Consider the following 14,735-nt stretch of genomic DNA (forward strand, 5'->3'; position numbering starts at 1 on the left):
AATTATTCTTACTAAGATTCATTTATGTTATTACATATGGTTTGTATTAATTCATTGTGCTATGTTCTTTACATGATTTTTCTTGAGACAATAGTATATCACTCATTGTGTAAAAGGACAAACTAAGGTGCAAAGAGGTAAAGGAAATAAATTCAAGATCAGGAATTTGGTCTGCTTCTTCATCATCATTATACCATGTGGGCTCTGGGTAGCATGAGCCAACTTTTCACATACCTGGATCTGTGTGATATTTGCATAGAGCCAAGAACAAGATGCATACTCAGTAAATGCTGGTCACTCTAGGCAAAAATGGGTAAAGGTTTAAAAAGAAAAGAGACAGAAACCATTTGAAGAAAGAGAGAACTTGATTAAGAATTTGTCAGGAAGGTTCTATTGAACTGAGAGTCAGTAAGTGGGTTCTAGGCCTCACCCTGTTGATAATTAGTAATGTTACCTTTAGTTTTTTTTTTTTTAATTTTATGATAGTCACAGAGAGAGAGAGAGAGAGAGGGGGGCAGAGACATAGGCAGAGGGAGAAGCAGGCTCCATGCATCGGGAGCCTGATGTGGGATTCGATCCTGGGTCTCCAGGATCGCGCCCTGGGCCAAAGGCAGGCGCCAAACCGCTGCGCCACCCAGGGATCCCAGTAATGTTACCTTTAGATAGTGCTTTCTCATACTTGTCCTCATTTGCTCCTTAAAAATCCCGCTGAGCTCGCCTTGGCAGAATTTTGTAGAAAGTTCAGAACACTTCCGCAAGGTCACAGGGCAAAAAATGGTAAAGCCAATACTTAAAACCCAGTCTGGGGACGCCTGGGTAGCTCAGTGGTTGAGCATCTGCCTTCAGCTCAGGGTGTGATCCTGGAGTTCCGGGATCGAATCCCACATCGGGTTCCCTGCAAGAAGCCTGCTTCTCTCTCTGCCTTTCTTCTGTGTCTCTCATGAATAAATAAATAAAATCTTATAAAATAAAATAAAGCCCAGTCTGTTGGATGTGGATTTTTTCTGATCCCAGCTGTGGATAAGTATATTAACCTCTTTGAGTCTCAATTTCCCCATCTTGTTGAAATCTAAAATGTCTAGATGAATTATGGCATTTCAGACTTTAAATTTGGAACTACTGTGATAATCTATTAAATACTCCAAATCATATATTCAAAATTTGTTACACACTACATTAAGTACCACATTAGTCATGGTTTATTCCCAAATGTAAACCCAAAATATCAGCACTAGTTTTATGCCTTAAAACAAAACAAAACAAAACAAAACAAAACAAAACACTTCTCTACTTAATTCCAAGTCTTTCCAATATCATACTGGAGATTCTGGAGGAGAGCTCAAGTGCATAGGGCAGGTGGAAGACACCAAGTCCATTTCTTCCACGTGGGGTACATTTCTGAGTCCCCCAAGACCAAGGGACCTACTCCAAATTGTTAAGGCTGGTATAGTTTAGCAATTTCATCTAAATTTTTAAATATTTTGGTTGAATTAAAAGAATCTGTTTAAGGCTTCACTTTATTCTGAAAAATTTTCACATTTCCTAAATGAGATCTGGGTGGGTTCTACTTTTCCTTCTTGTCTCATGTAGCTTTAGTATAGTTGTAAGGTCATTTAATGACACCTCTGAGCAGATAGAGATGTTGCCAGGAAACTCACTGCTTGTTAACAGATGCTCCAGTCCCTAGACATCCCACATTTAGAAAAGGCAGCACTGTCTGTGGGAAAAGCATAAATAATTTAAAGTAACAAAATAGGGGGATCCCTGGGTGACTCAGTGTTTTAGTGCTTGCCTTCAGCCCAGGGCCTGATCCTGAAGGCCTGGGATTGAGTCCCACATCAGGCTCCCTGCGGGAAGCCTGCTTCTCCCTCTGCCTGTGTCTCTGCCTCTATGTCTCTCACAAATAAATAAATAAAATATTTTTAAAAATTAAAAAAAATAAAGTAACAAAATAGGAACAGCTAGAAAGAGAGCCAATTGAAAGTCAAGACAGGTCTAAAAAGTATGTTACTTAGATGTACAAGTGTTCCACAATGAGATCAGTATCTATCACTGGGCTTCCCAGCCCCCTTCCTGGCATGCACACTTAGAATGATTCTAGTTGTCCAGCATACTGGCATAAAAAGATAAGGCAGCTCTCAATTGGACTGGGTTTTTCCAGGGAATCCAGCACATTCCCAGGCCCCACCAGACTGCCCTATGGGCTGAGAGGAATCACGATGACAACACACCTGATACTTACTTACTGTGTGTGGTAGTTGAGATGTTCTAAACTGAGGATTCTTGTAATTTCATAAATGCTGTTCAAGAAAGAAGTGAGATAAGGAATTTACAACATTTATGACCCCATAGACTCATAGCAGTTGCTGAGATGTTTAGGATTGTGGGCTGGCTCATAGTGAGGCTCAACAAGCATATTTCCTTGATGAGCAATTTGTATAACCATTATTTTATTTTATTTTATTTTATTTTATTTTTAAAGATTTTATTTATTTATTTACGAGAGACACACACACAAAGAGAGAGGCAGAGACACAGGCAGAGGGAGAAGCGGGCTCCCTGCAGGGATCCCGACATGGGACTCCATCCTGGGACTCCAGGATCACACCCCGAGGTGAAGGCAGACATTTTAACCACTGAGCCACCCAGGTGTCCCGCCATTATTTTATTATTAATGTCTTGGATACACACACACTAACATATACATACATATACATTTTATATCATTAGAGTGCTTCAGGATTTATATCAGGGAGCACTTTGAGGGAAAAACCCAGGATCACATCTTAAAAATGCATCCTCACTAGGATTCTTACTCACTTTTACTAATAAGTACCAGGAAATAAGAGTTTCTTGTTTTATTTTGTTTATTTTTATTTTGTTTGACAAAAGGTATACATCTAGTAAGTCAAGGAGCTATTACCTTACCTGAACCCAGCTTCTTAACTCTACAATATTCATGGCACACGTTATTGTTGAGGCATACATCTTTAAACAACTTGGTAGGTAAGTTTTTTGAACTAAAGAGACATCCATGGGCAGCAGAGCAGCTCGCCACCACCAGAATGGGTCAGAAATGGTCTCAAACGAATAAGACCTTGGATATTTTATTTTTGCTCAAAGACAGTTCACATTTCCACAACCTTAGAGGAAAGTGAGAACTTGGTGAAGTTCCAGTGGGCAACCATGAAAATCTGAGTTTCTATCACATAAGGCAAGCTGAATAACACCAGCTTAGCCAGGTTGGAACAGAGAAGGGCCCTCAAATACAAGAAAGGCGATAGCCCTGGTTTAATCCTATGTGGGAATGTTTTTGTACTTTAACTTTTTAAAATGATAAGCCCAGGGCAGCCCGGGTGACTCAGTGGTTTAGCGCCACCTCCAGCTCAGGGCATGATCCTGGAGACCAGGGATTGAGTCCTGCATCAGGCTCCCTGCAAGGAGCCTGCTTCTCCCTCTGCCTGTGCCTCTCTCTCTCTCTGTGTGTGTGTGTGTCTCTCATGAATAAATAAATAAATAATCTTTTTAAAAAATAAATAAAATGATAAGCCCAGAAGGAGGCCAGATCACAACCTCAGGATTTTAGAATTAAAGTACACATCCATCAGATGGCCCCATAACCAGCAGACAGCCAAACAAGCTTTATTGGGTTAAGTATATCGTATTCAGAGTTTAAGCCTCCTGTTCCAAATGCACCTGCACGCAACCCCAAGGGGAACAAAAGGACTAAAAAATTCTAATATGGAGTGATAGTGCCCTTGGCCAAAAGAACAGATCCAGAGGATGGAAATGATAATTTTTATAGGAGAGCAAGAAAAAATATACTTAAGCCACAGTATTCTCATGCAGGTTGGATTTAAGGAAGACTTCATGACCCTTTATGATTCACTGGAGGAAGAAACAGGAAAAGATACTTGTTTCCTTTCTCTGATGGTCTTGTTTTGCAATTTTTAAAAAGGCATTTAAAATGACCACAATATACAATTATGACCACAATATACAATTTTTGAGACAGAGAAAATGTTTTTAAACTATCTATATACTTATAGTGCTCGATTTCTAACAAGGGCGCTGTCCTCCTGGTCTTTTTGGTTACTCTTTCTGAATGATGTGCACTGGCTACGTAACTGTTGCTAAAACACAATAGCACTTTATGTTTTACAATTCTTGTTTCTTAGGTTGACATTCTGGTTATTTTTAAAAAGATTTTATTTATTTTTGAGAGTGAGCAAGTGGGGAGAGGGGCAGAGGGAGAAGCATACTCCCCACTGAACAGGGAGCCCTACCTGGGACTCCATCCCAGGACCCCAGCCAGGATCATGACTTGAGCCAAAGGCAGATGCTTAACTGACTGAGCCACGGAGGGGCCCCTCTCCATGCATTTTTTTTATATGCTGTGGATTTTATAGTCATTCTTGAAATTAACAGTCCATAGAGGAGCAACACTGAACTTCCTTAAACACTGCAGTAGCAACACTTCTCTTCTTCCACCAGTGTGTATCATGCTGCCATTGACATGTTTTCATGCACATAGCTTTTGGTCTCAGTATAAAATCCCAGAAGTTGGATCAGAGGCTAGGAACTTTTTTTGGCTTCCCAAATTGCTTTCCAGAAAGGCATCATTTTTGCTGCTGTCAGCAGTGACTGAGAGCACCAGATTTACTAAAGTCCTATTGGCATCAAATATCATAGCTTTTCACATTTTTGCTGTCAATAGGCAGTGACAGGTCCCTCACTCTTGGCTTTTGTTTTCAGCCACAGGACTACACAGTAATTAGCAATGTATCTAATTTGCCACTTGCCCTGTTTACTGAATGGGATGTTTGGCTAAGTACTTAAAGCCATCTTTACAACAGGTGATGACTTCTCCTTTGGAATGTTATTCAATCATCCCATTATTTTGGTGCATAAATAGAGAAGCCTGTCTTTTCCAAATGTCAGTCCATAGTTTACATTTTGCAGCTCAGTTTAAACCTGTTTATATTTTAGATGCTTGAAACCAAAGAAGACCGAATTTGGGCAAGAAATATTCGTAGGCAAGAATATTTCAGAGGAATTTGATTTTAAATATGCACAACTATATCCAAACCTCCACGTGTAATTAACATGCTTTATAACTGGTGGAACTTATCCAAGCCTTGAAAGAAATCAGCTTGTGCTGGGGGGAGTGACTCTCAGCTGCAATAAGACAATGGGAATGACTTTTTAAATCAAAATATGAAAACTAAAGTATTTCTTCTTTTTGCCCTCCAACAGACCAGCACTGATCAGTTCAATTCAACTCACAGTTACTTAACACTTACTGAATTCACAGTGTATACTCTGATCTGCAAAGGCTGCTGAGCTGAATGAAGTATGATCTTTCCCTCAAATCACACAGGGCTTTATATTATAGATCAGTGAACATTTTTCACTTGACAGATATTTCAGAAATTACCTCCAAGACTGCAAAATAACATCCTGCATCTGGAAGACTATGAGGCTCAGGGGGCTGTTCGCTCTAAGGCGTATTAGTCTTGGATCCCTTCTAAGAGAGCATCAAAGATTTTTCTAGTTAGCCTCGTCTAGGAATGGGCCCCACAGCATGGTCCTGTAGGGTAGCCTGGGCTTCACGTGTTTACAAATCGAAAATCAATAGCCTCTCTTAAATGACACTTTGTCTAAGAGTGGACACTCAAATGTTGCTGCATAGTGTATATTGATTCAGATGGTTTAAAGCTCTACGTCTTTTATGGGATATTGGAAAATACTTTGCTAGAGCTAAAAAGTGTAATAGCCACTGTACAACACTGACCAGAATGTATCAATAGCCAATTGATACTGATAAGCACTGGCCTGGCCATACACCTCAATTACCCCTGGTTGAAAGGTTGGTTAGCCAAGCACATTGGTTATTGCCCATCACTGAAGCTCAGGCTTACGTGATCTTTATCAAAGATTGGGCATTGTCTTCACTTCCAGTGAACATGGAGTCTCCTGGAGGACAGTATTAATATCCACCATCATAATAATACTATGTGGCAGGCAAGAGTACGTTGGGAGTAATGTTAATGATAATCAGATATGAGTATGAATGAAATTATTTTTTTTATTTATTTATGATAGTCACACACACACACACACACAGAAGAGAGAGAGAGAGAGAGAGGCAGAGACATAGGCAGAGGGAGAAGCAGGCTCCATGCACCAGGAGCCCGACGTGGGATTCGATCCCGGGTCTCCAGGATCGTGCCCTGGGCCAAAGGCAGGCGCCAAACCGCTGCGCCACCCAGGAATCCCAAGTATGAATGAAATTAGTTAAGTACCTTCCCTGTATTAAGCACTGGGTCACTTGATATGTATTCATGTTTGAAATTTTTCTAAGCACATGGGAAGAGTTTTATTCCAACTTTGAAAATAGAAAGTAAGGCTCAAGATAATTAAACAATGGTATCAGGTTCACATAACCAATCAACAGTAGTGTCAGTGTTTGAACCCAGAACAGCCTGACTCCAAAGCTCATGTTCTCTCTCTCATACCATCCTGTTGAAGGAAAGATGCCGGGAAGACATGTGTCAAACAGGGTCAGAGGGAAGGCTAACTGGGGGAGGGAGCCATCTCCAGCATTTGGGACTGTTTGAGCAAGTAAACCAGTCCTGTCTTTCAGGTGATTTGGGCTTCCCATATGCTCTTCTCAAGTTATTTGGGGTTGCCAACCATTAAATAAAGCAAATTAGCAAATATGGTGAATTGTAATCATACTTGGTTTTGTAATAAGGCGAACTTGAGGGAGGTGATAAAGAGTAAAGTCAGGGAGAAATTAGAATGGTCTTATTTTAAACTTAAAATTTTTCCTTTCATCTAAGATACATATTACTGAAACAGAGGTATATAGCACTGGCCCTAAAACCAATGGGAAAAGAGCCTGGGGTTCCCAGGGTTCACTTATCTTAAAAAACTTGATTGACATACTGTTTTAAATGATGAATTTACAGATTTACAGGGGTGCCTGGGTTACGTAGTTGGTTAAGCATCCAGCTCTTGCTTTGGGCTCAGTTTGTGATCTCATGGTTGATATGATAACCCTGAGTTGGGCTCCACACTCAGTGGGGAGTCTGCTTGAGATTCTCTCTCTCTTTCTTCCTCTACCCCTCCCCCAGCACACACACTCACACACTCTCAAATAAATAATTCTTTTTAAAAAAATATTTTATTTATTTATTCATGACCAACACAGAGAGAAAGAGAGAGAGAGAGGCAGAGACAGACACAGGCCGAGGGAGAAGCAGGCTCCATGCAGGGAGCCAGACGTGGGACTCGCTGCCGGGTCTCCAGGATCAGGCCCGGGCTGCAGGCGGCGCCAAATCGCTGCGTCACCGGGGCTGCTCCCAAAAAAATCTTTTAAAAAATGATGTATTCACTTATTAGAGCTGACATAACTAAATTATATCTCTTTCTTACTTGACCGTCTCTGGTTTCTGTAACTTTTGCCACTTAGATAACTCTTTCTTTTTGTTGTTTATCATCTGCTCCTGGCCGCTGTCAACTCATGCAAGCAGACGGCAAGATTACTGTGCATTTAGCACACAGTGACAATACTCCTACCCAGCCATGGTTGCAATGGAGTCTGGGTGGGGTTTTTAATGTCTTGTTGGGTCTTTATTAAGGAGTGACAGCAAGTGTTCTTCAGGAGAAAGTCAAGACAATTCTTCCAAGAAAGCCATTTGTGTAGCTGTACACAGTGAAGAATCTATGCTCATCCAAGGGAAAGCAAAAAGAGAGGGATCTTGGGCAGAAGAAGTGGTATCTAAAAAGCTTTGAGTAGAGCATGTAACTCTTAATATCAGGGTTGTGAGTTCAAACCCCACGTTGGGTGTGGAGCCTACTTAAAAAAACCCCAAACATTAAAAAAGGCTTTGAAAAGTTATCAGTTCTCTACAAGAGTAAAAAAGAAAAACAAGAAAGATAAAGAGCTGTGAGACACACAAAGGGAAATTGCCCTGTGCCTGCCTTCTTTTCCTTAACACAGAATGTGAGGTTAGGAGTAGGGGTAGTGGCTTTAGCTCATACAGTATTAACAGCAGGTCACCTCATTTCTCCGGAGGTCCATCTCCCCATCTGTAAAAGAAAGAGGACCTAACAACCCTGCAGGGTAGGTAATGGGATTGAATGAGATAAAAAATAAAGCACAAACATATGGTAGAGACTCAGACTGTTAGCTTCCTCCGAGTCACTCACGCTCCTCAAGCATCAGAAGGACACTATGTATATTTCCCATCCCCATTACCCCCAGTCCTTGCTGAGCTGATGCAAGGTCAAGTTTCATTTAAAACCTCTCCTTCCTTCCTTTCTTTCTGTTTTTCCCTCCCGCCTTCCCCCCTCTTCCCTTCATCCTTCTTTCTATCCTTCTTTCCTTCTGATTCTTATTGCCTTTCAAAAGTTACATACATTTGCTTACATGTTTATTATATAAAATATACATTTATTTGCAGATGACACAGATAAGCAAAAAGAAGAATATAAAATTTCCCATAATCTACATCACAAGTGGATCCATACAGAGATCTTCTGTAGGGGTGTGTGTATGTGTGTGTGTGTGCATGCCTGTGAGAGAATAAGAACCCACCTCTGTGTGTGTGTATTTCTAAGCCAGTAGTTCTCAATCTTGACTGTACATTGGAATCACAATGGAGCTTTTTTTTTTTTTTTTTTAAGTAGGCTCCACACTGGGCTTATTTAATGTGGGGCCCAAACTCACAATCCCAAGATCAAGACCTGAGCTGAGCTGACAAGTAGGATGCTTAACCAACTGAACCACCCAGACGCCCCCTGGGGGGCCTTTGAGGTAAATGCCTGGGATCTCAACCCAGAGATTCTAATTTAGAGGAATTGTGGTCAGGTCTGGTAATTGGATTTTTAAAGTTCCCCAGGTGATCCTACTATGGAACTAGTATCTGTTCCAGACTCCTTTGCTATGCTTACATACTGTATTTCACAAAAATAAGTTCACAGCCTAGTATCTCCCTTTCATAAACTAAAGAATGTACTTCCACAATGTTTTTTTAAGTACAAGTTAAAATAGTGAGTTTATTCAAACAAAAGAAATTTAAATTGCACAGAAATAAATATGTTAGAAATCTGCACACAGTGAAAAATTGAGTATAAATTAGCTAATTCCATAAATATATCAAGTTAAGGCTCTGCAAAATAATACCCATCTCTTTTCTTTCACGTAGTTACACACATTCATAACATGCTGATTCCAGCAATTATCAGAAATACCAAAAATATTCTTGAGCTTTATAAACTGTGTGAAACTAGTTTCAACAACAAAATTCTGCATTAATATAAAATCTTGATTTTATAGATGTACTTCATTGCGTCAAAAACATGATGGTTTTTATTTTTTAAGTTATTAATATTATATTAATAATTATGATGTTTTCCTTACCTAGCATCTCAATGTGAACAAAATAACAATATTGATTATTTATTAAAAACATTTTAAGCACTTTTCAACATTACAAAATAGCTACATGCATTTAAGTGTTTTCTTGTAAGACACAGCCACAAATTAAAGATAATTGTTTTTTGTCATTTCTGGTAATAAATGTCATTCATTTTTCTTCATAGAAGTATCAATCATATTCCTGTGCCATTGAAGATTTGCTTTATTTACTTACTTATTTTTTAAAGCTTTATTTTTTTTAAGTAATCTCTACACCCAACGTGGGGCTCAAATTCACCACCCAAGATCAAGAGTCGCATGCTCTACCAACCACTCAGCCAGGCAGGCATCCCTGAAGTTTTGTTTTAGGACAAAGTATTTGTAAACAATATTAGAAATTTCAGCAAAGGAATTTTTTTTACAGTGCATTTCACCTTCTTAAGATTGAAACTGTTTCACGTATTTTTCAACTTTATTGTGAAATAGATTACATTTCATTAGTGGTTTCAATTATATGGCTTTAAAAAAAAGGTTTTAATTTGCTCCATGGTTCATAGTTCTCAGAATACATGTCTTTCTGAAAACCATATATTTCAAGATATTTTGGATAATCAAATATTCCTTAATAGGCAGAACCTCTCAATGGAACTGCAATACATATGCGTCTACATACTTAGCTGTATCATCGGTATGTTCTGGAACAAAAGTAAGGTGACCTTTCCCATTCCCAGAGTCCTTTCAATTGTTTTCAAATCTTAAAATTCCCATCACATTCAGTTTCTTTATTGGCTGATAGGTTTGACCTTTTTTTTTAATGATTGCTTGAAGTCAGTTGAAATAATTTATTACATACTCTTCAAAGTGAATTTTGAGGAATAACTTTATAAGAGGCAACAATGAATACAGCAGCAAAGTTAGATGTTTTATTTTTCTTCCTACAAACTATTGGTAAGCATCAGCAGACAACCCGACACAACTCCACAATATTAGATGTGTACTGACACTTCTCTTTCCCCTAAAGATAAAGCCAATTTTAAAGACAAATTCCTGTTGAATAGAAGTTGTCTCATTTCATGGTTCCAAGGAAACTTCAGAAAAATACTCACTGTGTTTTTATTATGAGCATTTATCTGCCTTAAACCAGAACTACTGGAGTTAAGCAAATATGTTCAACTACCACTGAATAATTTTCCAGCCAGGGGCATAATTTTAAATCACATAATTTTCTTTATTTGCTGGGTCATAGTCATAATTTCTAGAGGCTTTTTTCCTCTCTAATAAAGATTTGGAAAAGGATGAGAAACTTTTTGTAATTCCTTTGCTAAGCTTAGTCACTTAAAATATCCTGCTCCCACGACTTGGGCCACAATCTTATTATTCTCTCGTAACTGCCTAGTCAGCCAGACAACTGTGCCATTGAAGTGAGAGTTGTCTCACTTCAAGTGGCACTTTTTGGGCTTCTACTAGTCATTTTATTTTATTTTATTTTATTATTTTTATTTTTTCTACTAGTCATTTTAAATGATGGAATATTATTTATACCTAGATTTACTTAACCCAATAACTTGATATTAAGGATATAAATTACTGTCAATTCTGATTTATATAAGTTATTACCTAACAACTCTAAATATATTCTCATATTCTGAAAAATAATTCCTTAAAATGAATGCCTAGAAGTGAATTGCTAAGATATATATATATATATAATGTACATTAATACAGTCATATACATTATATATAATGAAATAAGTTGAAAGCAAGAAGGTATCTTATTTTTACCTACAGTTTTTTAATTGTTAGTAAGTTTGAATGTTTGTTTCCATATGTTTATTGGCCATCTATATATCTTCCTTCATAAATTGCCTATTCATGACTTTTGCCCATTTTCCTTTGGCTTATCATTTTCTTATTGGTTTTTAGAAGTATTTCTTCAGGGCAATTGAGTATAGCACAGCTAAGATAAATATAAAACAAAGTTCCTGAAGTAGAATGGCTTAAAGAAAACAAATCCTTTTTCCTTTATGTGAGAGTTTTGAGGTGAGTACTCCAAGTTAATGGGATAGCTATGTTGCACATGATTATTCAGGGACCTGGACTCCTGACATCCTCTTGTTTGGCCATATCCTAGGTTGCTGCCCTTGTCTGTGTGGCTAAGTTGGGTGTAGGAATACCTATGCTCGGATCTCAAAGACAGGAAAGAAGCATGGGGCATATTATATAGGTTTTAAGGCCAAGAGGCACATATGGCAATTGTTACTTATTTTCATCTCAGTGAAAACTTAGGCACAGTCATATCATACCTAGATGCAAAGGATGCTGAGATTGTGTTCCCAAGCAGTGTAGCTATTTGTCCAACTATGACACTTTTCCATAGAACAGATGGAGAACAGATTCAGATGAACAACTGGTAGTCTCTACAATGATGGGTTACTTTTCACTTGTAAATCATTCACTTTCTCTGAGAAGTCTTCCAGAACTTACCTACCCTATCAAAGGAATTATTTATTCCTTTCTCTATGCCATTTTACTTTATATTTATGTCATAATTATACAACATATTTCTCTTATTGAATTATATATTCTTCTTCCTCACTAGAATTGTGAGTTCCTTGTGGGATCATACCTCTAAGTCTTAATCATTCATTTTTCCCATCCAGCTTCTAGCAAGTGTCTGGAATATATTAAGTATTAAATGAATGTCTTTGAATGAATAAATAAGTGAATAAAAAAGAGACTGCTTTTTATTTAAAACACTCTATGCCTTGAAATTCCTCCATATAAGAACCCAAAGAAGTAGCCATTATTCTCCTTAAGTGATTTTTTTCTTTTTTTAAGATTTTATTTATTCACTCATGAGAGACACAGAGGCAGAGACACAGGGAGAGGGAGAAGCAAGCTCCATGCAGGAAGCCTGACATGGGACTCAATACCGGGTCAATCAGGATCAGGTCCCTGGCCGAAGGCGGCGCTAACCTGCTGAGCCACCCAGGCTTCCCAACCCTAAGTGATGTTAAGTGAATTTTCCATGGTCAAACAGGTCATAAGGTAGAATTTTGAGACTACTTCTTGAGCCACCACACTAAATACTAGTTTGATTAAGAGGTTACTCATAAGTGGCCTTCCACTTTTAAGTAGAATAAAATAGGTCATGGCTGCACAATGCTCCTGTGTAGTAATCAGAAAAACCAGATAAATTATAATAGCACATTTGTTTTTAGACACCAGAGAGCTGTGAGAGCAATGTAGACCAGGTACCTGGAATTCCAGAGAAGGAGGAGTCCTTCTGGAGTCAGGTGATAATCACTTGCTGTTTTCTTCTTTTTTTTTTTTTAAATTTATTTTTATTTTTTATTTATTTATTTTGTGTTGTTTTTTGCTGTTTTCTTCTTTAAGGCATTTACTGAATCTAGGTACAGAGGAATGATCAGGCTTAGCTTATATAGTGATAATTTGCTGGAGGAAAGAGAACAAATAAAGTTTTGTGCATGGCTGGCATGATAGATTAGAAATTTGAGGAACTGCAAATGTGGCTAATTTTACCATGAGACATTTGTTGAGTTCTGGGTTATGTAATGGAAGCTGAGAGGCTGTATTTTGCAATGTTAAGGAGGCAAACTCCTGCTAGAGGGAGGAGGGAATCTGTCTCAAATATGTAGTTGGTCTCCCCTCAAGGCATCTGCCATATTTGAATGTATAGAGTGGGAGGCTAGAGGGAGGCTAACAGCTCAGAATCTTCAAAGAACAGATCAAAATGCCTCTTCTTGGGCTAAGGAGACAAAGACTTCCAGGTTCTCAATTAAAAGCCTTGGAGAGGGGATCCCTGGGTGGCGCAGCGGTTTGGCACCTGCCTTTGGCCCAGGGCGCGATCCTGGAAACCCGGGATCGAATCCCACGTCGGGCTCCCGGTGCATGGAGCCTGCTTCTCCCTCTGCCTGTGTCTCTGCCTCTCTCTCTCTCTCTCTTTGTGACTATCATAAATAATAAATAAAAATTAAAAAAAATATTTAAAAAAAAAAAAAAAAAGCCTTGGAGAAAAAAAAAAAAAAGCCTTGGAGGACCATGTCCAAGAAATAAGGATGAACCAGAGCAGATCTAGTTTAGTGAATTTACAGGGAGGTCAAACCCAGCTCAATCCCTGGTTGGATTGAGATAATTAATCTCTCATCCTATCTATTGAAGAAAAGGGAAACTCTCTGGAGAAAGATGTCATCTGGAGCCTTTATGATTCTTTTACACACATCTTCCAGAATACAACAATTATTACTAGATAAGTGAAAAGGCAGAAGAATGTGACTTAAAATCAAGAGAAAAACAAACAATAGAAGCAGACCCATGTAGAAGTCTCACGTGGAAGTTACCAGATATTGATTTTTTTTAAAGAACCATAATGAATGGATAAAAAAAAGGATAAAAAGAATAAAAAGATGAAGAGTTTTAGAACTGGAATTTTTTAAGAATTTTTTACTCTTTTTTTTTGAGAGAGGGAGAGCACAGAAGGAGAGAGAGAGAGAGAGAGAGAGAAGCAGACTCCCTGCTGAACAGAGAGTCAATGTGGGGCTCGATCCCAGGACCCTGAGATCATGACCCTAGCAGAAGGTAGATGCTTAACCAGCTGAGCCACCGGTGCACCCCTAGAACTGGAATTGATAATAATAGAATCAAATGGACATTCTAGAAGAAAAGAATATAATACATAAAATTAAGAACTCATTGTATGGGTTTACAAGCTATATTATGCATTTCTGGAGGAGACATAGAAAACATAGTGGAAAAGCAGCCAGAAACTGCTTTAGGTGTATAGAATAACATCATTACTTGTAACCATGTAAACATTACAGTACATTTAGTTCTTAGAGTATGACCAAGAGTCACTGCAATGGCTATTGAGATGAGCAATGATTTAATAAAACATCTACAGTGTTAACTCTTTCCTTGCAACATTAAATGTAACTGGACTAGGATAGAAAGGGATGGAATACTTCCAAACTCATTTTATGAGGCCAGCATTACCTTGATTCCAAAAGCAGACAAAGACCCCACCCAAAAGGATAATTACAGACTAATATCCCTGATGAACACAGATACAAAAATTCTCAACAAGATACTAGCCAATAGGATCCAACAGTACATTAAGAAGATTATTCACCATGACCAAGTGGGATTTATCCTTGGGATGCAAGGGTGGTGCAATACTTGTAAAACAATCAACGTGACAGATCACATCAACAGGAGAAAAAACAAGAACCATATGATCCTCTCAATAGCTGCAGAGAAAGCATTTGACAAAATACAGCATCCATTCCTG

Source organism: Vulpes lagopus, chromosome 10 (assembly GCF_018345385.1).
Source record: "Vulpes lagopus strain Blue_001 chromosome 10, ASM1834538v1, whole genome shotgun sequence".
In the NCBI taxonomy this organism is placed as follows: domain Eukaryota; kingdom Metazoa; phylum Chordata; class Mammalia; order Carnivora; family Canidae; genus Vulpes; species Vulpes lagopus.